Source organism: Porites lutea, chromosome 1 (assembly GCF_958299795.1).
Source record: "Porites lutea chromosome 1, jaPorLute2.1, whole genome shotgun sequence".
NCBI classification, from domain to species: Eukaryota; Metazoa; Cnidaria; class Anthozoa; order Scleractinia; family Poritidae; genus Porites; species Porites lutea.
In genome coordinates this window covers 38035444-38060285 of record NC_133201.1, presented here as the reverse complement: position 1 = coordinate 38060285, position 24842 = coordinate 38035444, and the positions used below count along the sequence as shown (strand labels likewise).

Genomic DNA, 24842 nt, shown 5'->3' with positions numbered 1-24842 from the left:
AAAAATGGTAATTAGCTACGTTAAAATTGATACTGAGATAGGTAGTGGTGAGACCCCTGGTATTACTTTACCCAATCGACCTCCGCAACATAAGCGGGTTGACCCTCACTTGTTGGTTATCATGTTTTTTCGGGCACCCAAGGGGTGTTATCCTCTTTCTTCAGATCCCTCCCCCTCCCCATGGGACCCTCATTTACAAATTTCAGAAAGGATTGTTGCCCTCTTGAACAGAATCATTTTTTTTACCAGCACTGAACCTGGTAATGTGACCATATCATAAAAGGATTCAAGTCCTGAAAATTAAAATAGATATGGATTACGAAGTAGATACAAAATTTCAGAGTAATTTAATAAATTCTTAGAGCAGAAAAAAGGTGTTACAACATCAACCAAACTTTGCACTCGTTGCAAAGTGCGTAACATAATAGCTTTAACAGATAATCTGAAATTTGATTTCCTGTCTGTGAGTCTTTGGTATGTTCTATTATCGATCTCAGATCAAACTCGAACTTTCTGAACTTGATTGTAAAACTCAACTTAACATAATGCAGTTTCACTCTTAAAATATTGTCTTCCAGGTGATATGCTTCGATGAAAGTGTTTAGCTCCAGACCTTAAGTTAACGTAAACGAGAATAAACATATTGCAAAGCTAGAATTCCAAATCCTTAGCTAATTGTCTCAGTCGAGACAGTTTTTAAGTTAAGTCTGTTTCCAGTCATAAGACAATTTTTAACACTTTGCTTCTCAAAGACGCCGAACACAACAATGGCTTAATACACAAGACAGACTTAATCCCTTAGATCCCAGAACGACGTGTTAGACAAGTAGAATTCGAGGTTTGAGGAAAAATGGGTAAAACTGTTGTAATTTTTTGACAACATCAGTGAGCAAAAGCATGTTTTCGATTTGGGCCTCATGGCCAATTCAGACATACTCTCAAAACGGACTTGTATTCGCTTTCCTGGCAGTGAAATGTCAGTTCCTGTACAGAACCTCAAAAATTGGCCCTGTAGCTTTGGATTTGCTCCCTTCAGAAATCGTACCAGCCATCCACTAACTTGTTCCTCTTTCTTGTCTTGCACGTTAAAGTCGAGACGTGAAACGACATTTTTGGGGTCTGGGGAGGCTTTACGGTACAGTTCCTCGATTTCATCTTTTGCAACGTCATTCCAGAAATTGCCCATCCCTTGCCTCATCTTTAACAGAATAAAGAAAGGCTTGTGGATTAATTCTGACAAGGAGACCTGCTTCAATATTTTTTGAAGATTGCTTCTACTTGGAACAGAACTTGCGTTGAACTCACTGAGGATATCGACAATCTCGTTGGTGGGAAAAGGATCTTTTCCATCCATGGCTTTCGACAGAATCTGCCTTTCTCTCTGCGGCAAAATTTGCAAGAATGAGTTAACAAGGCGGTCGTCGCTGACTTGACCAAATAAGGCATGCAAAACCTGTACCTCTGCTAGCTGTATAGGAAAAGTACCTGTAAGTACTAACTGGTGTGTAATAATTCTTCCGAGGGCTTTGTAATTCTCATCTCACAATGACGGATTAGGTATTACTGCAAACTGCCTGCTGCCTTCGCAAAATCTTGCAACAAAGCTGTCCCAGAAGACGGAATATACTTCTCTTAACGCTCCATCCCCAAGAACATTTTCGTCTGCGAAGGACACCGATAATTTACAATCCAAGATGTCCTTGTCACTGTATAAGGCCAATAACTCATTAACTACATCATGGTGATCTATTATAACTATTTTGGCCGGTTGTAATTTGGATTCCTGTAGCTGAACCTTTTCTTCAAGTGACAGCTTGTTGTCAGACTTTGGGTTGTCTTCATCTGCTGGAAGATGCACAGGAGGGTTGATGTTTACTGGATCAATCTCGTTGGTGGAGTGAGTGGAAATAACTGGTAATCCTTGCTGTCTTGGAGACTGAGGAGAACAAAATTCCTTTTCGTCCCAGACGGTGTCGTCGTACCCATGTTCCAAACCCCAGCCATCTTGGAAATAAACGTCCTCCTCATCCTTAGAAAGCGGCACAGGTTCCGTCGTTTCAGTCATGTTAATGACTGTGTCTTTCACTTTGACAACCTTCTCATCTGGGTATAGCGTTGTTGATGGAAATGTAACTAAAAGAAAATGTTCAGGTGTTTTGGAAAGGGAACCAATCCAATCATGAACGCCTTGCATGCTTCCTTCCGGGTCAAACACTCTGCTGACCACACCCAACGTACAATGTCGTACAGACACTTTTACTTTTGGTTCGCTGCTGTTAGGTTCTGGCGGAGAACACTGCTCACGAACTTGACGAAGCCTTTCAAGGGAATCCGTTTCGTCATTGGTGGGCTCAGAAATCAACTGTTGTTTGTCTGTACTCTTTACTTTCGCTTTATCGGCCGCAAGGGAAGCCCTCAATTCCTGATCCAGGTCATCAAAAAACTGTTGGCGCTCACTTGATGTACCAATGAGCCCGTCTTCCTTTGGAAAGGAAGGGCCTGAGGCCCTTTTCGTACCAAATGATGGATCATGATAGCCAAATGCTGATGGGAATGATTCATCCTCATCACCATCCGCATCATCTTTGTTTTTCGTGAATAGGTACAAGCGTGGAACTGTTAAGCCTGTCATCTCTTTGTACCACTCGGGCGAAAATTGAAATGGCTTGCCATCTTCCCTCATTAAAACAATACAATCACCACTGACATTGCCCATTGCAGTGATCATTTTCTCCAATTCACCAACTGGACTCTTGCCTTCCAGGAAAAACAGACCTTCTGCGATAGTTTGGCACTCTTCAAGGGAAGCGTTGCGAGGTATATGAACTGTACGAGTACCACCACCGGTATTTTTTTTCATCTGCACATAACCACGGCCAGGTTTCCAGTGCTTCCAGCTGACCTCGTACTTGAGGCTAGATGTTCTTGCCGATTTTCCGGATGACATGGAACCAACAGCTGCACTAAAAGTTGGATCTCCACGCTTCTTTCCTTTACCTTGTCCAAGAATTTGTTTTACTCTTGCTATCTTTTCTTCTCTGTCAGAAGAGATGCCTTTTTTGCAAAATGACTTAAGTTTAATCCTATCGCCCTTGGCAAGCAAGCCGAGTTCTACAAGGTCTTTTTCTTCCATGGCATTCACAGCGTCTTTGTCAATCTGAAAGTTGGTAGGAAATGTTACGTTTAAAACAAGGTAGTATAATGACAGGTGGGTCGAATGCTTTCTGACCTCTATGGTTCTGAGGATGTTTTTAACTCAGTCGGCAGCGCGACACAATTTTTGGTGAGAAGATTTACAAGTATTTAGTTTATCTTGCTTATCACTGACAAAAATATAACAGCCAACGTGGGATATGTGAGTCTCTAGTTTCAAGTTCAATAATCCGTATATACCTGTTGTTATTAAGCGGCTGTCACTAGGCGACGAGATGCTTCTCGTAATACCCGTTTTTTGTTTTGTCGTGTCCATCGAGACGTCCAGTAGTGCTCTTTCGGCCAGAGGAGGAAACAAAGAAGCAAGGAAAGCTATTTATCGCCTGCAGCGGAATTTGATCGCGTTACCTTCTGTTCCACTAACACTTAGCGCCGATCGCCTGAGTCACTCAGTCATCCAATAATTCAGAAAAGTACAGCCCAGCCAAACAAAACCTCGATATAACGAACACAATTCGGAAGTAAAGCCAACCGCGATATAATGAATACATGTCAACACGCAACAAAAGATGAATGCAGAACAGACCAAGAGCAATGAAAATCCTTTAATCCACTAACAAGAGGGGTGAGAGAACAATTTCATACAGACATTAAGGCACAAATGTTAGTTTTTGGTAGTGCAACGTAACATCGTTACAAAACAGTTATTAACTATACCTCGATATAGCGAACATTTTGGTTGTTTTTCTACAAATTCGTTACAACGAGGTTTTCAATATAACGAACCCTCCAGATTATAAATGTCATATTTGTATTATGTATGTCGATATATTTATATATGTGAAGGCAAAAGTCTGTTTCCACACTGGTGGAGCAAAGAACTTGTTCTCAGAAAGTTTAGGTCCTTTTGTAGGTCCTGTAGACAATACTGCGAATGCCTTCTATAGTGTTTGCAGTATGGTATTTCTAATAATAACGAACTGTAACGCATGCACGTGATTTGGATTATATTTCCGAGCATATATATCTCTGAGCTTATCCATGATGCAAAATTTTTTCGTGAGTTGTAAACGCAAAGGTCATCTTCAAGACTGAGCATGTTATTAAAATAAAGTAGGAAAATACAAAACCTTCAGGAAATCGCACTGTTGGTCACTAAGTAAAAAAAGTAACAAGGGTGAAATATGTGTTTGTTTACACTAATATACCAACTGCTACACTGTTTACAAGTGAATTACTGCTATTCGCAAGATGCCTTGTGATTGTATTAACAAGAACTTGAACAAGCTCCAGACGTGGCCCCAATTTCTAGAGTCTGGAGTCGAGCACAGACAAAAACATTCTGCAGAATTAAATAGCACTTGCTTGAAATAAAGGGTGCAATAAAATTGCGATTATAACATGTATAATCGCAGAATGTTAAAATTACTGCTATCCGACTTTTCGATTATGCTACCATTCACTATTTCTTTATAGTATTTAATATAAATGGCACAGTGAATAAACATTTCTCTTCTTTTGTCATTATGTAAATAAATTACTGCGCATGGAGTCAGATTGCACGTTCAAAGTTGGTTTAAGATCTTGGATGATTTATATCATCTCGTGAGTACAGTTAAAGCAGTACAAATGTCTATTCAGTGTATTGTTTTATAAACAGTCACTTTGCCTTGATAATGAAACGTCAGACAGCTTTGATTTTAATATTGTCACTGAAGCTTATCAATAAACCTTTAACCAGTCGGAGAGTAAATGGAAAAATAAAACGTTCAACCTTCTATCAATGAAAAAAAATGTATTTACTGCTCTCACCTTCTCACGTTGAAACGTCTGCAAAACATCCTTTTTTACTCCGATACTTTTGAGAAACACTGCCACCTTTTCCACCTAAAGATATCGGCCATGAGGTGATTAAAGCGGTATATTGCAATAGTTTACAATGTATATGAACGTAAGATTACATCTTGAGGAGTAAATGGCTCTTAAAAATTACCTCTTCTTTACCGTTGTTGATCTCCGTTTCCGCCATTTTGGAGACAGATTTTGCTCCCGCGATACTTTGGCTTTGATACTGCTGATTCAACTCGAACTCGAACTCAGCAACTCGAACTCGTACTCAGCAACTTACTCGAACTCGTACTCAACTACTCGAACTCGTACTTAACAACTCAAACTCGTACTTAACAACTCGAACTCGTACTCAACAACTCGAACTCGTACTCAACAACTCGAACTCGTACTTAACAACTCGAACTCATACTTAACAACTTGTACTCGACAACTCGAACTCGCACTCAACAACTTGAACAAGAACTCAAAAAATTTATAGATGTCCCTTCAAAGCTTCCGTAGTCATTGGTAAAACGAAGTGAGTAAAAAAAAAAAGAATAATGATGAGCCACTATACACTTATGCAGAAACACATCACTGCCATACCTGAGTCTTTTAAGTGGATTTCTTCTAGTCTTTTACCATAGTCACGTACAGAGATCTCAGTATCCAACATCTCCCTGAAATACTAAGTGTGATGTAAAGAATGTTGTTACAAAGCGTGCTTCGCCCGTACGATACAGAAGATGTTAAAACAGCGCTGCTTTAGCAACTTATTACCGCTGCAATGAGTGCTGCAGAAAGGTTGCACAAACGCTGTTTTCCGTTCGCTGCAGCAGTCCATTTTTGTGACTGTTAACGCTGCGGTAGCGACACTGAGAGCTGCAGAAGTGCTGCCGTAAAGATGCAAAAAAATAGCCATATGGTTGATAAACAGCTTTTATGCAGGGCTGTGCAGCATTGGTGAAGCGCTGGAAAGAACAGTTGCTGTGCACGATTGCGATTCAATCGATAATTTAAAAAAAATCAATACAAACATCGGTCATCTGGATATGGGGATAACGAATCCCACATTTGCCTCACAAAGCGCAGTCCATTTCATACGACTTCTTAGTAATAACATGTGTCAGCAGCAATGCCAGAACTAATGTCACGGGGTTAAATGTGGTTTTCAGCTCCCATGCAGGAATTACATGGTCGAACTGTGAAAGGAAAGGTTAAAGCTATGAGGTCTACTGTTGTGAACAAGAGGCCCCGAGGGGAGGAAGGCTGTCCCATCCGGCGGCACAGGGTCTCTCCATTAGAACGCGGAGGCAACTTGGATGTGGCAGACTTCCTTTCGGGTTCCCAGCAGGATGGAACAAAGTTAAGGTCGTCCACAAATATGGGTGCAAGTCATCTGACAAATGTACTTTATTGATCACTTGAACATAAAGTAACGAAAGAAGGCAAGGCATTCGAGTTACATTTTTCGTTTGCTTTGGCAATCCCTAGCAAGATGTCCCTGCTCCCAACAGGCATAACAGGATCCAGAACAGTCAACGTGAGAACGCCTAAACAGGTGTGGTCAGACAGGTCCCCGGAAGTACTGAGAGGAATGGGATCTCTGCTCGAAACGATGCACAACTTTATCGGCCTTGATTTCAGCGGGCATAGCCAAGATGTTAAATAGAGCAGAACGGACGCCTAGGGAGTTCCCTGTTCTTTGAGAATAAGAGATCCTCTCCTGGATGGCTACCAGCTTATCTCTGTCTTCAGTCTTGGCCAGTGTGGCCTCGTCTGTAAGGGAACGGAGCTTTGTCAAGGGTGAATTGCCGTTAAAGTCGAGGGCCAGGCAATAAGCCTTCAGTTTGGCCTTTAGGTCGTTATAACACCTTTGGTGATCCGTTCCCTGAAGTTGACTAACGTGGGGACGCAAGTCTTTTACCATAGCAGAGAGCTCCTATCGGGTAAACAGGAAAATCAAGGGGGGAAACGAATAAAATAACACTGAAATGCTTGGTCTCGGAAACCGGATAGTCGCAATCCAGTTAAGTGAATAAAACTGATCATCAGTGTGACAACAAGGTGTTGCAAATGCATTTCCGCCGCCCTAACTATTGGCCATTTCGGAGTTGCGTAGGGCACTGGGTTGAGTATCAGATTTAAACTATCAATAAATTGACACCACCATATAAAAGGTCATGTTGAGATTGGTTATTTGACCGAGTTTGAGGCTCTAAGGGTTGGACAGGGATCAAGTTGACTCTTGAGACATGGTTAAACATCCATACAAACGTCTGTAATTTGTGACAGCTTCCCACAAATAAACTGTTCTTTTTTTCGTGATTTCTGTGATATTTCTGAAAATGGGCAAACACAGTGATTTTCGAATTAGCTCTTTCCAGGTAGTAGATGCATAACGAATTTTACAGTTTAACAGGAAAACTGAAAAATATTTCAAAGAGTTTATATGGTTTTTCTTTTGTTGGGGGAAGGGAGCGGCTACATGTGAGGTAGAAGTCTGTCATTGGTGGACATTGCTAAGTGCGAACCCCAAGTTTTCAGGTTGAAAAAAACTTTGAAAATCGGCAAAAACATCAAAACGCCGTAGTGCTTGTGCTTGGGGCAGGCAGATTTTGGAAAACTCAAGGTAAACAATTTAAGGAAGGACAGCAGTAACAGTCAGCACTTGTCAGTGGTGAACATGATCAATTTGAAACACGATCAATTAGAAATAAACGTGGCTGAATGTTCAGACCTTCGCACTTTCGTGGACGGACGAGATAACTACTATCCTTGGCCATTTTAAGCCTTTTACGCAAGCATTCAAACAAACAAACACTCAATTGTAGGGGCAGAGAAAGTTGGAATGCCAGCTTGACAAGCACTTGAATTTTACTAGTAAGACCAATGATCAATGCAAGTGCTCGTGAAGTGCTTTAACAGAGGCTTAGGTAGACAAAAATGTGGCAGGAAAGATGGGCTCAACCAATAAATATCAATACCTCCCTACCTCTGAAGGCAAGAAATGGGATGGACTGGTGGACCTTTGGACGTGCGGATGCTTTATTGCCTCCACCTGGTTTGGCTTGCGTGATGCAAGACTTAAAGTTGTTGTCCTTCAACGTACAGTGGTTTGGGTGCTTCGTTTTCGAGTCTTGGGTGCTCCGTTTTCGAGATTTGGGTGCTTCGTGCTTTGGTCTTCGTTTTCGAGTGCTTCGTTTTCAAAACTACCATGCTTCTAATGCTTTATCATCGTTCGTGGTGATATTTTGACCGAGTCTTTAAAGATGTTGACTTAAGAATGTGGAACCTTTGTGCAGGTTAGTTTCCTAAACGTGCTCTTTGTCTTAAACACTAAATTTGTTGTCAATTATAACAAATGTAAACTAACATGATAATTTTTAAGATGTGAAGTTTTCCGTACACATCATTAGATTATTTAAGGATTTATGACAATTGAAGCTCTTAATTACCCAGTAAGACCAAGCAATTAATAAGACCATACCTTGAATTTAATTTAATTATTTGGCAATATTTATATAAAAATAAACTAAATCGTTTAGTTAAGTTAGAAAATGTGCTCACTCATTATCTGTAAGAAAAGTAATCATAATAACTTTTAATAAGTTATTTTAGAAGGTCATCTATTTGTATTATATACACTGATTTGATTCCTCATTTGATATTTCAAATTACCCAAATGTGACTACGGTAACAGTACCAAGAGAACAATGAAAATTGTTAAAACACTTATACCATTCTAGCAGCTCAGTAATGGAGCTCCTTCCACAAAGGGCTACAAATGTTCCTGTTTGGCCGTGGAGATGGCTGTCTACCAATAAAACATAATTTGGGTTTACTGGTATAAAAACTACTGTGTTCCCGTTCAAGATTAAAAAAACGTGCTGTCTTCGGCTTCTGGGAGGCACATTCCAGGTGATATACTAGTGTGGCTGAAGAAACTGGCTTCTTTGAAATACTTAATGAGAGCTCAGTACCCAAAGAGATGTTTCCAAGAAAATTAAGATGAGTGACTGCTTTATGTACTCCCATTAGCCTTAGTACTCCCATTGTTACATGATCATGATTTTGAATGCCTATCAAGATACCTGATACGGTCTAATATGCTAAAGTTTGGTTTAGCGGCAGGTGTGGATCAATATTGCTTGGTGGAAAACTGTAGAATAGTTTGGCTAAGGTAAGTTGCTTCCATTTCGCCCCTCAATGCTGGATTGTGACAGTCGTTGAAGCAAGTGCCATGTTGTAAAAAGGTTATCAACTGTAGCTGGAATGTTCAGGTTAGAGTTGAAAATGGGAATGCACGTCAGCTCTACTTTTTTTTGTCTCTTGCATCTGTTTGGGGACTTTTTTGAGGATTATGACGAGGAGCATGTGGGGTTTGCTGATGTTGATTTGTCATGTTCTTTCCTTTCCTGGCCTCTGCACTAGCATACTTTATCGTTGTTGGCTGTTAACATGAATCAGTCTTGTTTTTTAAATCATCTGATAAAGAATCTGAGCAGTAATACCCCCTTACTTTTGTTGCTGCATTCAGGACATCCTCAGTCCCTGAATCTGGAGGACATCAGCTTGTTCCAGTTGTTTGCAAGTTTAGTCACTTCTCTCCTTAAGTGAGGCCAACAGAGATAACATGGTAGCATCTTTCCAACTTTTCCAAACACAGAGCATGAAAACTGTGGACACATGCAAGCAATTTAAGTGGACTGCTTTCAGTGAGACTGAAGGTGGCTAGATTACATTCAACTGTTTCATCTTGCATTGAGTGCCTGCCCCATCTGATCCCCAATGGCGTGCATTTATGATCAACTTCTGTGCCAACGCTCGTTTCCATTGATGTGATTAGCTGACTTGTTATGTGCATTTTTTTTCAAATGGGTTGACTGGGTACTTAGCAGTCAAACCTACGTAATTAATGATCTTAGCTATTGTGATTAAAGTTGTTTACTTTACATAGTGCCAAGACCCCCTAAACTTACCTTTGTTTCTTGTTTCAAGATCTTTAATTTCTGCCCAAAAGAAAATAATTGTGAAACGTTAACAAGAAAGACAGTGTCCCTAAGTTGTCTGACATGTTTTATTTTATTTATGTCAAACCGTGTCCTGCCTTGTCACTAGTCAGTTAATTGCCTAATTTATCGAATTTGAGCATAGAAACCATATCAAGGACAGAAAGTGTACGCTCTTGCATGGCCTCTTGATGTTCTGCAAAAAAAACAAAGGTAAAGCACAAGTGGAGTTATGGCAACCTGCTTGGCTAAAGCTGAGAGATGGAGCGATTGGTGAAGAATATGTAGCAGGAACTGAAAAGTAAAACAAAAGTTCAAGCAAGTCGCACCACTGGCTTTTAAACAGGCGTTGGTGGTAAAGCATAAATTGTCAAAGTCCCACTTGGAAGGCTTTATAGATTTCAGATTTCCAATTGAAATGTTTATCCATGATCCAGTTCCCCTGCATACAACCGTGGACCGGCCCGGGATGACAAATCCTTAAACAACCGTTCATGCATCTTGGCCGAAGCCATTACTCCCAAGAAAACTCTTTCTTTTACCTTATCATTTTTTTAGCCATTAATTAAAAGTTGAATAGTTTGATTTGTATGGTCTTGGCATGGTTTAAAACAATAAATTTTTTTTTTCAAGTTTACTGAAAGCCTGTTAACTCTAAACCAAATTGACAACTTATTTAGCCCATCGTTCAGTATAGTCAGTCTTTTCCTTGTCAGACAGAAAAACTTTTGTATCATTGGCAAGTAATATCAATTGTAATATTGTTGATGCGTTGATTGTATCGTTGATGTAGAGCAGAAAGAACAAAGGCCTTAATATTGAACCTTGGGGAACGCCACACAGAATATGAGCACGAGAACAGCCAGAGAATAGCTAAAATCGTCTAAATGATTAAAAGGCAGTACATCTGATAGCGACCACTGTGTCAATGCTATTGTAAACTAGCATTAAAGTAACTAATAGACCTATCTGATTTAAGCACGTCTGTCGTTTACAAACAACTTGTCCAATACAGAGTATACTACTTTGCCATTCCACTTTTGTCTCTCCAGCTTGCTTATCTAGAGCCTCCTTGACAAGATATTCATTTACGCATAATCTGATAGGATGGAAACGAGGCAAACTTTCGAAAATAAATAAATAAATATGTCAATTATTGTTGTTCATTCAAAATATGTAGCCGTTTTCAATTGGCTCAAGCCCCCAGCTAATTCATAACCAACAGGTACTTTACATATTTGGAGGATTCAAGCAATATACCCTTGATTCCATGATATATGGTTTTAGAAGCAAAGTTAGTACATGGTACATTTGCCTAGCAACGAGTTTGGATAGAATGCGAGCCATGCGAGTCATACAAGCAAGCCATGGGAGCCATCTGAAAACCTATCTACACGAACGATGAAACCGTATCGTTTTCAAAACGCGCAAAGCGTTTCTAACACGTTTCTAAATCCTTTCTCTTGATTACGGTTAAGGTTTTAACACCAGAATTTAAAGCATTAAATATATTTTTGTTCGTACAGAAACAATGGCAACAAGAACATAATATTATATTTCCACTCGCTTAAGGGGGAACCAGTCGGTGATTAAGCATGTAGTTCTCCAACATGTTGATTAGTCCTTCCACATCTTTCATCCCCAAATGCGCTGCCAAACACTGATAGAGGCAACGGTTTCTTTCCCCGCTTGGATCGATGTTTAGCGTGAAACCATGCTTGGTTGCTTCAACGAGACACTGCGTGCGTCGATTTGCCATCTGCGAACTAAATAAAATACATAAAACATTAGCAGTGATGAATAATTCATTGCACAAAACAGCTGACAACAGACTAAAGCAAAGGTAAATCAGGTCAATACTCACTTTTAGAAGCAGTTTATTGCTAGATTGATTCGACTGAACTGGATTGTCCAAAAGCATTGAAGATTTTTTGAAGATCCGGCCACGAGCACGCTGAACGGTTTGCAAGAACAAAAGAGGAGAGAAAGACTATCAGAGAGGGGAGAGAAAGTCAAAATTTGTCGCTCTCCCTCGACCCAGACTGTTCGCATCCAAAATAACATGGCCACCGCGTGAGCCATCGCGGTTTAATATTCGCGATTGAAAGCACATTTCCAGCAGCAAAACCAATTACAAAACGAACTATTTCCAATTAGAATATTATTAAAAATTTATATTTTCCGATGGCTCGCAGATTATCCGGACCCCCTAGCAACAAGGCTGCTTGGGCAATATTGAGTGAACTAAAAATGTGGGTTTACATCTATACCAAGATGAAATTGCTAAATTTTCTGACTAAAACTGTATGGAATGAAAGAACATGCAATTCATGTTTCTGGATGAATATTATCTGCTTTTTGTGAAGTATATGCAATATCCTGGAACTGTGCTTGGAAAAGGCCAAAGTTTTTTAATAAAGTTTACAAATGTTGAAATGTTTAAAATGAAAAATAACACAATATTGTTATTTGGTTTTTATATGATGTGCAGAATTATGCTGATCTGAGGTGGGCATATTCAATTTGCATAATCTTTCGCATCGTACTCTACCTCATTCAATAATTTATTCCCTAGTTTAAAATTAAACTGGGTACAGTTGTACATGTACCTATTTCCTTTAACCTCTTTTGCCGGTTCGTCTTTGCTGAAGGACCGTATGGAAACATGTTTCCATGGCAGATAACTTTCAAACGAGGAGAACATCCTGCGAAATAAGTTTGTTTTAAGCAAAACACTAAGTATGAAGGCACTAGAAATAAGCTTATTGTCATCACCTTGCACAACAGTCAAATTAAAGTGGACAGGTTTGCCCTACAGGTCTTATTCGTTCCTAGTAAAATTAAAAAGGAAAACAGTATGTTTAATTAGTTCTCGCGTATGACAGAATGACAGATAGAAGTAAGGCACTTAAAATACGTATGTTAAATATAGAGTGCACAATGCAGACACGGTCTGAAGTAGTTTTTTGAAACCATTTTCAGTTGTCTGCGCAGATCATTTTATGGCCTGAGTTCTAAATGCCTCTTGATGAGGAAACTGAAAAACACAACCGACGTGCTATTTTATACTGACCAGGGAGATAGGCCGATATTTTTGCCCCCGCAGGGTTCCGGCCCAGAGGCCGGAACCCGAGGAGGCACCCTAATGTCCCCCGCGTAAAGAAGAAGTATCGTATTACTGTTAGTATATGCGAAGCTTTCCCGATTTGATGAAACTAGGCGCGCACGGTGGTCCCGGTTAATTTTCTGCGCGTGCGCGTGGCTCAGCAACCGCGCAATCTGGGTTTGTCAACGAGTCGCATTCGCCGAATTGTGTCGTACACAAGCACAACAAGTGGCTCCAAATCCTCGTCCGGGAAGATTTTCCACGGAACTCCTCTAGAGCGAGAACGCCGACTTCAAATTCAGCGTGAACAACGAAGGAGAAGACGTCAACAAGAAACCGCGGAGTAGAAGGAACATCGATGAGCACAGCGAAGGCAACGCCGACAACAACAGACAGAGGAACAGGAGATTGGAATCAAAGGAATTATGATCGTTTTACACTGTCGAAAACCCAGATTTCTTAGTTTGCCGGTTTCCCCGCAGATATATAGATCAAAGTCTGCAAAGTTTCAGCTCCGTATTACGGCCCGAATAACAATAATTTTCAGGCGAACTGCACGTGCACCGGGCCATATTTGTTCTTTGTTTTTGTCTTTTTCTAAATGCGGGCGGCGAAATAATGCTAAATGTGCTTTTCAATACACTGTTAACAATAACACTACATAATACGCAAAAAAGAAGAAGAAGAAGAGAAAGAACAACGTATGGACCTTTAACACGATATTCGCGGTTGGTCACCCGTCCAGTTCGTAACCCCGACCGACAGGGCTTAACTTGAGTGCCGTTACCAAACCGAGTTTCGCGAAGGTTATTGCGAGATACATATTTCTATAGAGTTAAAAAGTTATTCAGCAGTACTGCACAATTGTTTGGTATTAAAGAACTTGATTTGTCAGACACAAATCAGCAACGTGGATCGACAGAACTTTAATCTGGTTTTGTCAACGTGGATCGACAAACTCGATTCAAACCATATCAGGAATAGCTCAAATTTCTCAAAACCCAGTCAAAGACAAGAAAGGTGCTATCGTAAAATAACCGGGTTTTGTTCTATATTAAGGTATTCAGGGTTTAATAAACAGTGGTCCATGTGTTTTTAGGGTTAGTTTATGGCGAAATCCCGATTATTTTATTTGATACAAGGACATGCCAGAAAAAATGAACTGGGAAATATCTCAAAGGTGAGAAACTTGAAACAGTGGTCCATGTTTTTGTAGGGTTAGTTTATTGCGAAATCATTTATATCAGTTGCGTTCGACGTTGCGTTCAAGAACGCACACTCGAAGCCAAAGCATCCGTTCGACACATTAGTTATAGGAAATTTAGCTACAAATAGATAATTAAAGATGGTTTTGCTGTTTAACACGCGTTCTATTACATTTGCAGTGTTGGTTGAACTCATTATGAGATGTATAAAAAACAATTGTCCATCCTAGGCATGTCATGTATGAGGATTTTCATTAACCCAGGAAACAAAGTGTAATAATTGAGAAAGCACAAAAGAGAACAAAAGAATTACACTCAGAAACTCTAATACGAAAACTGCATTTCAAAGGTTCATGGCAAAGACATGGACAACCACAAGGTGTCTTCATTCGGGTTTTAAAAGGTCGGGGGCAGATTTAGTGACAACTATAACTAGTGTATAAGTAAAGATGAACTCAGTTTTCTGCTGATGTTAAACCAGACTACGTATCATCACACTGTTAACACTGAAGGCAATGGTTACCGTTCATGTTTCGTTACCCGTCCACGCCCTACTGGCGCAGAGACAATCCTAGTCACAAATCGTTGAAACAGAAGCCGATTGTCTTAAATTTTCTCCAAATTTCTTACATTCACTCGTCACACCTTTGTTCTCACTCAAATGTGCCCCTCTCCTTCCTCAATGTTGAGCTACGCGTATTTTGGCGCACTGAGATGACTGCAATACTTGAATCAACATTGGGGAAGGGGCAAATCACACGAGTGTTTCAAGATTTGTGACGAGTATTGTAGCTTCATCATTGCCTTCTTCAGCTTTGTTGCTGTTCTGATTGGACAAATAAGATTTATACGAGGGGAACTTCCGGAAAATTATAAAATGTGGCTCAATAAAACAACACAGATACTTTCGTGTATTTAAAATTGAAATTAAAATACAATCACTTGTAGAAAAACAAAAATTGAATGCCTTTTGGGTGGCCACACAATGGATGACTTGTAAGGTCTAAATCGCTTTCCCCGCTATAGTACTCCCACTCTGAGTCGAAGAGAATGTTTTTGTAAATTTTTGGTGAAAATTTGCATTGTTCTTTTGGGTCTAGGAGAATTTTAGCTTGAGTGGCAGACTAGCATAATCTTTGACCGTAAACAATCCACCACGACAAACAAAATATTAACCAGAAAAAATAATATGCTACAAAGTTAGAAGTTACTGCTGTTTGCAGACACTTCAACCGACACATCCATACTATCGGCAAACAATTTTTTCCAAAATGGAGCTGTAGAAACTCGTAAAATGTGACCAGGGGTATTTTGCCAATATTGGCTAGGCCTCCTGTCGCCCGCACTTTCCCAGACTTCGTACAGACAACAAGAAGAGAGAAAGGCAAGAGAGAACACCCAGGGACCAGGCTGTTACAACCTCATACAATCGCCGTCAAACCCGCTCGTGGCTGGCTAGGGGCTAACATCAACCACTTGGTCAAAGCCCTGCAATGGCTCTATTACCAGGAACAACAAATTCCCAAGCAGGGTGCCAGTGCAGACAGGATCCAACACGTCTGCAATGGCGGTGAACAATCAGTCCGAACTGCTGTCGCATCTTATTTCATTGACGGTTATGATGCCTTCACGCGCGCTGTCTACAAGTTTCATGGGTGTCTTTACCATGGTTGTCCAACTTGTTATCCCATGAGAGACATCAAACATTATGCCACTCCTGATCGAACCATGGAGGAACTTTATCAAGCTACTTTGAACAAATGCATGGCCCTGCTCAGAGCAGGGAAGTGTGCCAGTGGGACCGTCTGGTGGAAAACGAGCCTTCCTTTTCCCAGTTTCTTCGTTCGTTCGATCTCGTACCACCCCTGAAACCCCGTGAGGCCTTTTTGGGCGGACAAACAGGTGCAGTGGCTTTGCATGCCGTGGCTGGGGAGGGCGAGGAAATACTCTATGTGGATGTCACCTCCCTTTACCCATGGATCAACAAGAACTGCCTCTACCCCATCGGCCATCCGCAGATCCTTACTCAGCCCGTTGACCAATCCCTGGGGTCGTATTTTGGCATGGCCACTGTCGACATTCTTTCACCCGCTAGCTTGTTTCACCCCGTCTTGTCCGTCTGTGTTGTACCTGTGTCCAGGAAGAGCAGGCCAAACCCATGCTGCAACGCACTCACTAATGCCATCACTGAGACGTCGATTGCATGCTACGCAGTACTTGGTGCATCTATCCTTATGCTGGTCAAAGCAGTGGAAAAGGTTGACAGCCTACTCAAAATACATGAAGTATGGCGTTTTCCTGAAGCCTAACGTCGGACAGGTCTCTTTGCAGATTATGTCAATACCTGGTTAAAAATCAAGCAGGAATCAGCCGGGTGGCCCAGTTGGTGCCAGACCGTGGACCAAAAACAAGAGTATATTCTTTGCTACCAGGAGCGGGAGGGGATCCGCTTGGACATTAGCCAGATTGCGAAAAATCCAGGATGCAAAGCCAAAGCCAAGTTAATGCTCAACAGGTACTTATTGCATGTTCTTTTTTTGTGTTGTCATTCCACCCCTTCTCATCGCTTTTTTTCCTTCTGGGAGTTTTCTAGGGCAAATTTGGCGAATGGGACAACAAGCCCACCACCTTCACGATCAAAGATCCCTCCCATTTGTTCAGTTTACTATCCGATGCCGCCCTTGATGTCAGTACCCTCTGATTGTGCACTGACAACATCTTGGAAGCCATGTGTACCAGTGTGCATGACAATGCAGTCAAAGGTACTAAGACCAATATCTTTGTGGCACCCTTCACCACTTGTCCCGCTAGGCTGAAACTCTATATGAGTCTCTAGACACCCTCCAGGGGCAAGTTCTTTATTCAGACAGTGTGGTCTACAAATGGCGTCTGAATCAACCTTCCATCGAAATTGGCGATTTTCTGGGGGGCATGACCAATGAATTAGAAGTGAGGTCAACACCGAGTTTGTTTCTGGTGGCGCTAAAAATTATGAGTACACGATACAGCAGGGCAAAGTGTTGTGCAAGGTCCGCGGATTCACCCTAAATGTTCGCGGTGCAGCTGTCCTGAATTTTCAGACCATGAAAGACAATATCTTGGCTGAATTGGAAAACCCACTGGACCATCGCCGCCCAACCAATGTAGTGACGCCTTATTATTTTCAAAGGGATTTGGAACAAAAACGTGTCAAAGTGGTTCCATGCATAAAACAATATGGCCTGGTCTTTGGCAAACGCGTCATCAACATGGACACTAAATCTAGTCATCCTTATGGTTACGAGAGAATCGGGGTGGAAGTAGAACTCTTATTGGACTTGTAAATGATGGAGGGCGTGATGTCACCAGGACATTGTATATGTCCCGGATATAACTAGGGTATGGTTTCGAGGTCTCATGAAACCAATAGAATATGATTTGTCACCAATATAGTGTGGTATTTCATTGACTTCCGGTCATGCTGTCATGTCACTTCCCAGGCGGTGTGCGTCACGGCCCTCAAAGGTTCATGGGTAAAACTGTTACTGTGCCTGATTTCAATCGTGACACGGTCGAGTTCGCATCTCGTAAGAGAAATGAATCAAACCCAGGGATCAAAACACTGCTGCCTTTTCCGAAAAACATTACTGAAGAGAGCGATTTCGAGAATTTTCAAGATCTCATAGTGGCCTTAGATGCTTGCTATTGGCTTCACAAGACAATTTCAAGAAGTTTATCGCGATTCGGAGACGATCGTACGATCTAGCCGACTTTGAGCGGCGACTAATTTCCTGCTTCTCATAAGATTTTATGTACTGTTTGGTTTATATATATGTTTTTATCTCATAGTGAAAGAGATCTGTAGTTCATACCTGGATTTGCTTAACTAAAAAAAAAATTCGTGCATTAGAAGTGTTTATATATTTGATGGACTTTCTTACCCGCAAAGCAGGGGGAGCGCGTGCAGACAGCAAGGTGAGAAATCGTCTCATAAAACAATTTTATTTTCATTGACAAGTTTATATTATTTTGGAAACATTGCCCGTTTGAAATCCTTATGCGCAAATAAATCTTCAATCAGGCAAGGGGAAAACAGACCGAAAGAGCCGAACAGCTGCAGCACAATCGGAATTTCACCGAAGCTAGAGCCGCAGAAATAAACAGTGAAATAAACCACGATCTTGTCTGTGCATTGAAGTGAGCGCAGTATATCGATTTTGTTATAAAGTAAAACCTAACCTCACAGTTTTAAAATCCTGTATGATGTTGTCTGGATCTTCGATAATGGTTTTGTGTTTTGGTAGAGATTTATAACAATTTATTCCCTCACATATTAAAGTTTACACAAAGATAGCGCACACCGCATGCAAATTATTTTAAAGTCACGCTTTCAGTTTCCGCACTGGGTTATGAAAAATGTTTTTTTCCAAAGGTTATTACAATATTCAGACTTATTTACCTTTTGTGGTTTAAAATAGAACAAACTCTTCCTGGATTTGGCGTTACTCGCTTCACGTCGGCTTCCGCTTCGGCATGTTTTCTCAGCCCGTTTCCCGGGAGTTGTGGCACTTGGCTGAGACGATGTCTTAATTCCAAGACACTTTCAACGGCTCATAACTGGAAAACTAACAGGGGTAGACCCGGGTAGACCCCGAAATTTGCAAAGAAGAAGGGTTGAAGTAACAAGATGGCCAAAATAATTCGATAAAACCGCTAACAGTAACCAGCAATAAATCCAAGAAGAACGGCAAAAACAACACTCAAATCATCATGGCGGCCTGCACATGACCGAGCAATTCAAACTCGTCACAAACGCTCAAGAAAGCAAAATATTTAAAAGTAACGCAACTGCTATCAAGATAAAGTGGTCCAACAACTTTCCACGGCGGTATAGTGTCGAAATTACCAACACAAGCTTGGAATAAAGCAAAAATTTCACCACCTATACCTCTGCAAACAGCTCCTTCCGAGCGCGAAAATCACTCTACAAATGACGCATTCTGATTGGTCGAATCTCGTGACGCACACCGCCTGGTCACTTCCGGTGATTTGGAGAACAGTTGGGGGGTCTGCGCATTTGCATCAGGGTCCTGGGGTCACATGCTGCTTTCTGATTGGCTGTTTGGGGTCATGTGTCAAAATGCTGACGTCAACCATGCAAATTAGGTCATTTGACCCGCTAAAACAATAGCTCTATTGTCTTTGCTGCTTTCTGATTGGTTACCACCTAGTGTAGCCATTGTTACTACTAACCTACTTCATGCCGCCATCCACAATGACACTACGTGCAACACAACGTACAATATTGGCATGATGGTCAGTGTGTCATCAACAAATCGCCTGTAGTATGTGGGCATCTTGCCTTCCTGCTTCAATCTTTCTTTAATGCTACACATAAACACATTAGCAAGTACAGGACCAAGTGTGGATCCCATAGCGACACTGTCTGTTTGTTCAAACAGCTGACCATTAAAAATGAAAAGTTGATCCTTAGTTGGTCTAAGAAGATCGACAAGGTCTTGTCTACTGAGATGAAGTTGGTACGTTTCATTGAACCAATTTTTCATAAAAGCCTTATCAGTGAGTAGCCATATGGTTTCCTCCAAAGGCACACTGGTAAGACACATCGTAGGAAACTAGGATATCCCTGTTGTTGATTGACTAATAATTCTTTATTTTCCTGAGAGTAGCCAAAGTGTTCAGCAGGCAAAAGATAAAGATCTTTATGGTCATCCCAAGTAACATGTTCGTTTAAGTGCAATCCTGGTAATTTTGTCGTTTGAAAGCGTTCCAGAAGTTTGCCATCTACCACGAGGTTGGTTTTATATGAAGATATGGAGCTGGTGTTTGACAGCTGTTGGGACCATGCATTTAGTTTTTGCTGAGCTTAATCCCAAGGTGCATGCGCGAGCCAATGAAAACAAACTTGAAAAAGACAACCCGACTTTTTCAAGTTGTTTTTTACCCAAGAAATATTGTAAAAGCTCTGACACATACACGTGTACTACAAGCCGAGCTCCACAAGCGTGCGAGCGTAGCCCCATAACTAAGTAAATCTATCCATCCTAAAAAATTTGTTAATCACGTGACCTTACACCGATCGTCCGTCCCCTCCACAGGGAAACCAGTCTTTTATCTCCCACTTTCTATCTAGTTTGGGAGCCCAGGTGCAACCTGATATTGCATATCCATGTTGTGAACAATTGACAGCTGTCAAAACAGGGTATCTGCTGACCAGTGTCACGTGACTGCATCGCGGGCTCAAGTATCGATCCATCGAGGTCGAGTATTTTTTTGAAGTTATTCGCTGACAAGTTACTAGTTTTTAAATGATTGCAGGCTCATATTCTTTTTGTTAAATGCATAGGAACTAAGTTGTGTTCACGATGCGCACTATTAAAATTCTGATTTCAAAGTTCAAACTGACCTCGGACGCGAAAATTCAGCCAGCTACTCGATAGACAGGGATGGCACTTGCTTTTGACTTTTCTCACCATGGTAATGCTCTACGCCCAATTCTTATGCTCTGATTGGTCAAAATTTGACTGCGGAAAATTTATGCAGCATCTAGAAAGTTGTTTACTGATAGCTGAAGCCAACAGAGTTTTGAGTCATCCTGTCATGTTTTTTACTGCCTTTTTCCATTGGATGTACAAAATGAAATACGGCTACTATCTAGATTCATCAGTCATTCATAGCTGGTTTGTTTATTGGAATTTTGGTTGAGATATGAGTGGCTTGTTAAAGTCCTCATCAATCTGATTTTGGAATGGCATCATTTTCGTTTTTTACTGTGCTTGACGCGTAAGAGGGATGAAAAGTTTCAAGCGATTCTGGCCTTACTTGATGGTCTTTAGGAGCTGCATCTCGACTGGTAAGCCTATTGTATTTGATGTTTTTTTTTCTGGTTTCATGAAGTCGAGGTTAGTTTATGCGGCTAGTTTACGCGCGTTTGTAAGATTAGAGACAATGATCTGACCAAGTGTAGTAAGCTTATCAGGTTTGATATAAACTTAAGCTTACCGCACTTTGAAAAGTATTTTAGACATTTTCTGACCGAAAAAGAAAAAAAACGTACCGAAGAACATTCAGTTACAATTTTGACTGTATAACGCTTTAAGCGATATTTTTGCCTCGAGCTCATCTTCAAAAATAGCAGACATCGGGAAGCCGGCCAGCTTAAAACACAAGCTTAAATTACAGGGTGTCCCAAAAGCTCGTTCCTCTACCTTATAAGACTGTAATTCTCTACGTTGGACTTGGTAAGTAAATCGTTTAAACAAAAGTTGTGTCTTTCAATCTAATTCACTATTTTCCTGGTTGTTGTGCCATCTTTTGACTCGAATATTCGAATTGTGTACTTCCGCGCCAAGGTGTGCGTCAGTTTGAAATATAAATTTTATAAGTATGGTTCGTGAACACGACTAATTTCAAATGCATGTCAGCGGCTTTAATAAAATACCGTAAAATTCCGAAAATAAGCTCCGGAGCTTATATTTTTCAAAGGCCCTTTTTGAAGGGTTCATTTTTGGGGGGGTTTATGTATGGAGGGAAATTTGCCTTTGGACATCGATTGGGCTAGCCTTCTTCTTGGAAGGAAATTTACCTTTTTTCTTTGTTTTATTTGTATTTGAGGGCAATTTCCAAGTACAAGCCCCCCCGTGGGCTTATATTTGGAGGGCGATTTAACGGAGTTTTTTTTGCGTTACGAGTTTGGGGGGCTTATATTTGGAGGGGCTTATAAATTACTTGTAATATCATACACAGACTACAATGTTTGGGCAAAACATTTTATTGACTAGCAGAATGAGACGCTGGCGAGAGGTCAATGAACAAAACCGCCAAGGGTGGAGTGGGCGGGTAAGCGATGTCTTGCTCAAAGCTAACGTGGAGCAATCTGAAAGCCGATACCCTAAGCCGCGGAAGGCTGGCCCGAAAGGGGCGTGTTCTATATAGCAATAAGCAATCATCACCCGTGTTGATCCTTGTACAATTACTTGTAATATCGAACACAGACTACAATGTTTGGGCAAAACAGTTTATTGACAAGCAGAACGAGACGTTGGCGAGAGGTCAGTGAACAAAACCGCCAAGGCCCAAACATGGTAGTATGTGGTTGAAAGTGATTTTTATAATTAGAGAAGTTAATTAACAGTAACTTGAAGAAATGGAAGATTAAACTAAACAGCAATATGTGAAATAGCGAGTAACAGCCGCCCTCTTCAGTCGATCAGTCTTTTCAAGATAAATTAAAGAACAGTGACTACACCAGTCGCCCTGTGCCTTAATTAACTCAGGTGGTACTTTAGCTTCAAAGGCAAAGGTAGCGCCACTGCGCCTAAAACTATGAGGGGAGTAGCTAGTAGAATCAAGACCGACAGCTGGCCAGAAAAGAACTAAAATGCGTATAGGTAATATGACTCAATGAACTATCGTACCTAACTGAGAATAAATGCATGTCCTGGGGTACCTGATTAATCCGAATGTGGTTAACCAAAGCGGCTACAGGGCACAACAAACTACCCGGAATGCGCGGGAATGGTAAAGAAAAAAGGTGTTCCTGAAACTGAACAGTTTTAGACGCGTGAACTGTGAGATAAGCGAACGATGCATCAAAACAAAGAGCTGACCGCAAAAGGACCTTAGGCGAGACTTGCGCCGCGCGATCAACAACTAAATTCGGCTTGTGTAAAAAGGAGTAAAAAGCTACTAGAAAAAGCGCCCACATAGCGACATGCAAAGGCTTGTGAAAATCGAAAAGGTGTGCAATGCGTAATAACAATCGTGGAGTGATTGGAGCCTTGCGCTGAACTGCTGTTCCTAAATAACGCTTGACTCCGCGTAACAACAATTTATAGTGATAATCACTACCCCAAGTCAAATCATGACCGAGAAACTAATGCATATGCTTAATGCTACTTACTGATTCAGGATAGTACCATAAAGGTGGCCGAGTGACACTAAATAAGCTATGTAACGTGTAATTAATTTTACAGTCACTGGAAACGGAGCAGACGAAACCGCCTCACAAAATGTCAGGTAAATCTTTATGTGGGAGTTCAAGTTCCGCCAGGTTGAATCTGCGTATGCTCTCTCGATCAAGTCGCGTCCAAGAGAATCCAATGCTCGAATATCTGGTGATGGTTGAACTGGCCTACGACGATCTGCAACAAAGGCACAAAGCACCCATTAAGAAAGGTCAAAGGCTAAATCCTCGCTGTCAATGGATAACGTGAAAACAAAGGTTACGCTGAGAAGCAACTTCATGGAACTTTCTTTGAAACGTAGAATCGGCATCCCAGCGACTAAGGCAATCGGCAAAGACATTGTGGACCCCCGGAATATGAGAGACATGTAAGTCTAAATCATAACGAGCTGATGTGAACCAAAGTTGTCTTAAGCAACGCTGCATGAAGGCATCACGTGTACGACCTGAGCGCACCACCTGGACGGCCGCATCGTTGTTACACGAAATCTGGAATCTAGAACCTGCCAACTTGGTGGCCCAAATCTTAACAGCCATGACAAGTACAAACAGTTCTAACGCATTGATGTGCAAGGCCAATTCTTCAATGTCCCTGGGAAAAGCGAACGAGGTACATTCGTCAAAACACGTAGCACCGCCTCGATGTAAAGAAGAATCACAGTGGAAGACGAAGTTGAAATGCATTGTCCAAATAATGAGTTTTCGGAATACCGCTGTTGAGAGAGGCTGCATGCGGGAAACTAAGATCCATCACGACCCGGCACTTAGTAGAACCACATTTGTAGACTGTCTGTAAAGTGGATGTAATAAGGTCGTCCGGTAGAGGATCTTTTTAAAGGGCCCATCAAGAGCTCCGAAGCTCAATTCAGTTGATAAATAATGTTGGACATCCTCAGGATAGGCAAGAGCTGACTGATGATTGGTGTGAGTAGGCTGAGGCAAAACACTGGACGTATAGTTTATAGGCCAACCAAATTGCAAGAAATCAAGGACGACGTGGTCGACATAATCTGTCAAATAAAGTCTCCAAACAGAAATGTTCAGTTGCGAAGAAACGGGTATTTTGGCTCTGTAGGCATTCGGTTGCGGAGACTTCGAGGCGAGAATATAAGCGACAACCACGCGCGATGAATTGGCTGAGAAAAATTCATGTTGCGATAACATATGGTGTTCCGTTTTCGTGTCCGTGTCCAATTCCGTGTCCGAGTCCGTGTCATAATCCGTATATACTACTAAGCCAATAGTCTGACTGTCAAGTCATTGCTGGTTGGGAGTTGGCATTTTTCGCTTGGGACAGTGTAGCATAAGGTGCTCGCTTGACTTGCAAACTCGGCACATTTGATGTGAGGCGTAGTTACTAGCAGTGGAATCACAAGAACAAGAACCCTGGTAATTCCACGCTTGGCAACCTTAGCTGTGAGTTCTTGTGAAGAAGATCCAGAAGAAGACAAAGAAGAAGCAGATTCCTGGAATGGGTCGAGCGTAAATCCGAATGCTCGAAAAAGGTTGACGCTATGTCCCGAATTTCAGTAATGCGATCCCAATCCAATCTACGCAGTTCGACTTGCTTT

At 41.3% G+C, this 24842-nt stretch overlaps 1 pseudogene; it reads right to left on the bottom strand.

The window, feature by feature from the left end:
* Positions 1–404: 404 nt before the first annotated feature.
* On the bottom strand, positions 405–2947 carry LOC140929320 (uncharacterized; annotated as a pseudogene).
* Between the last annotated feature and the right edge of the window lie 21895 nt (positions 2948–24842).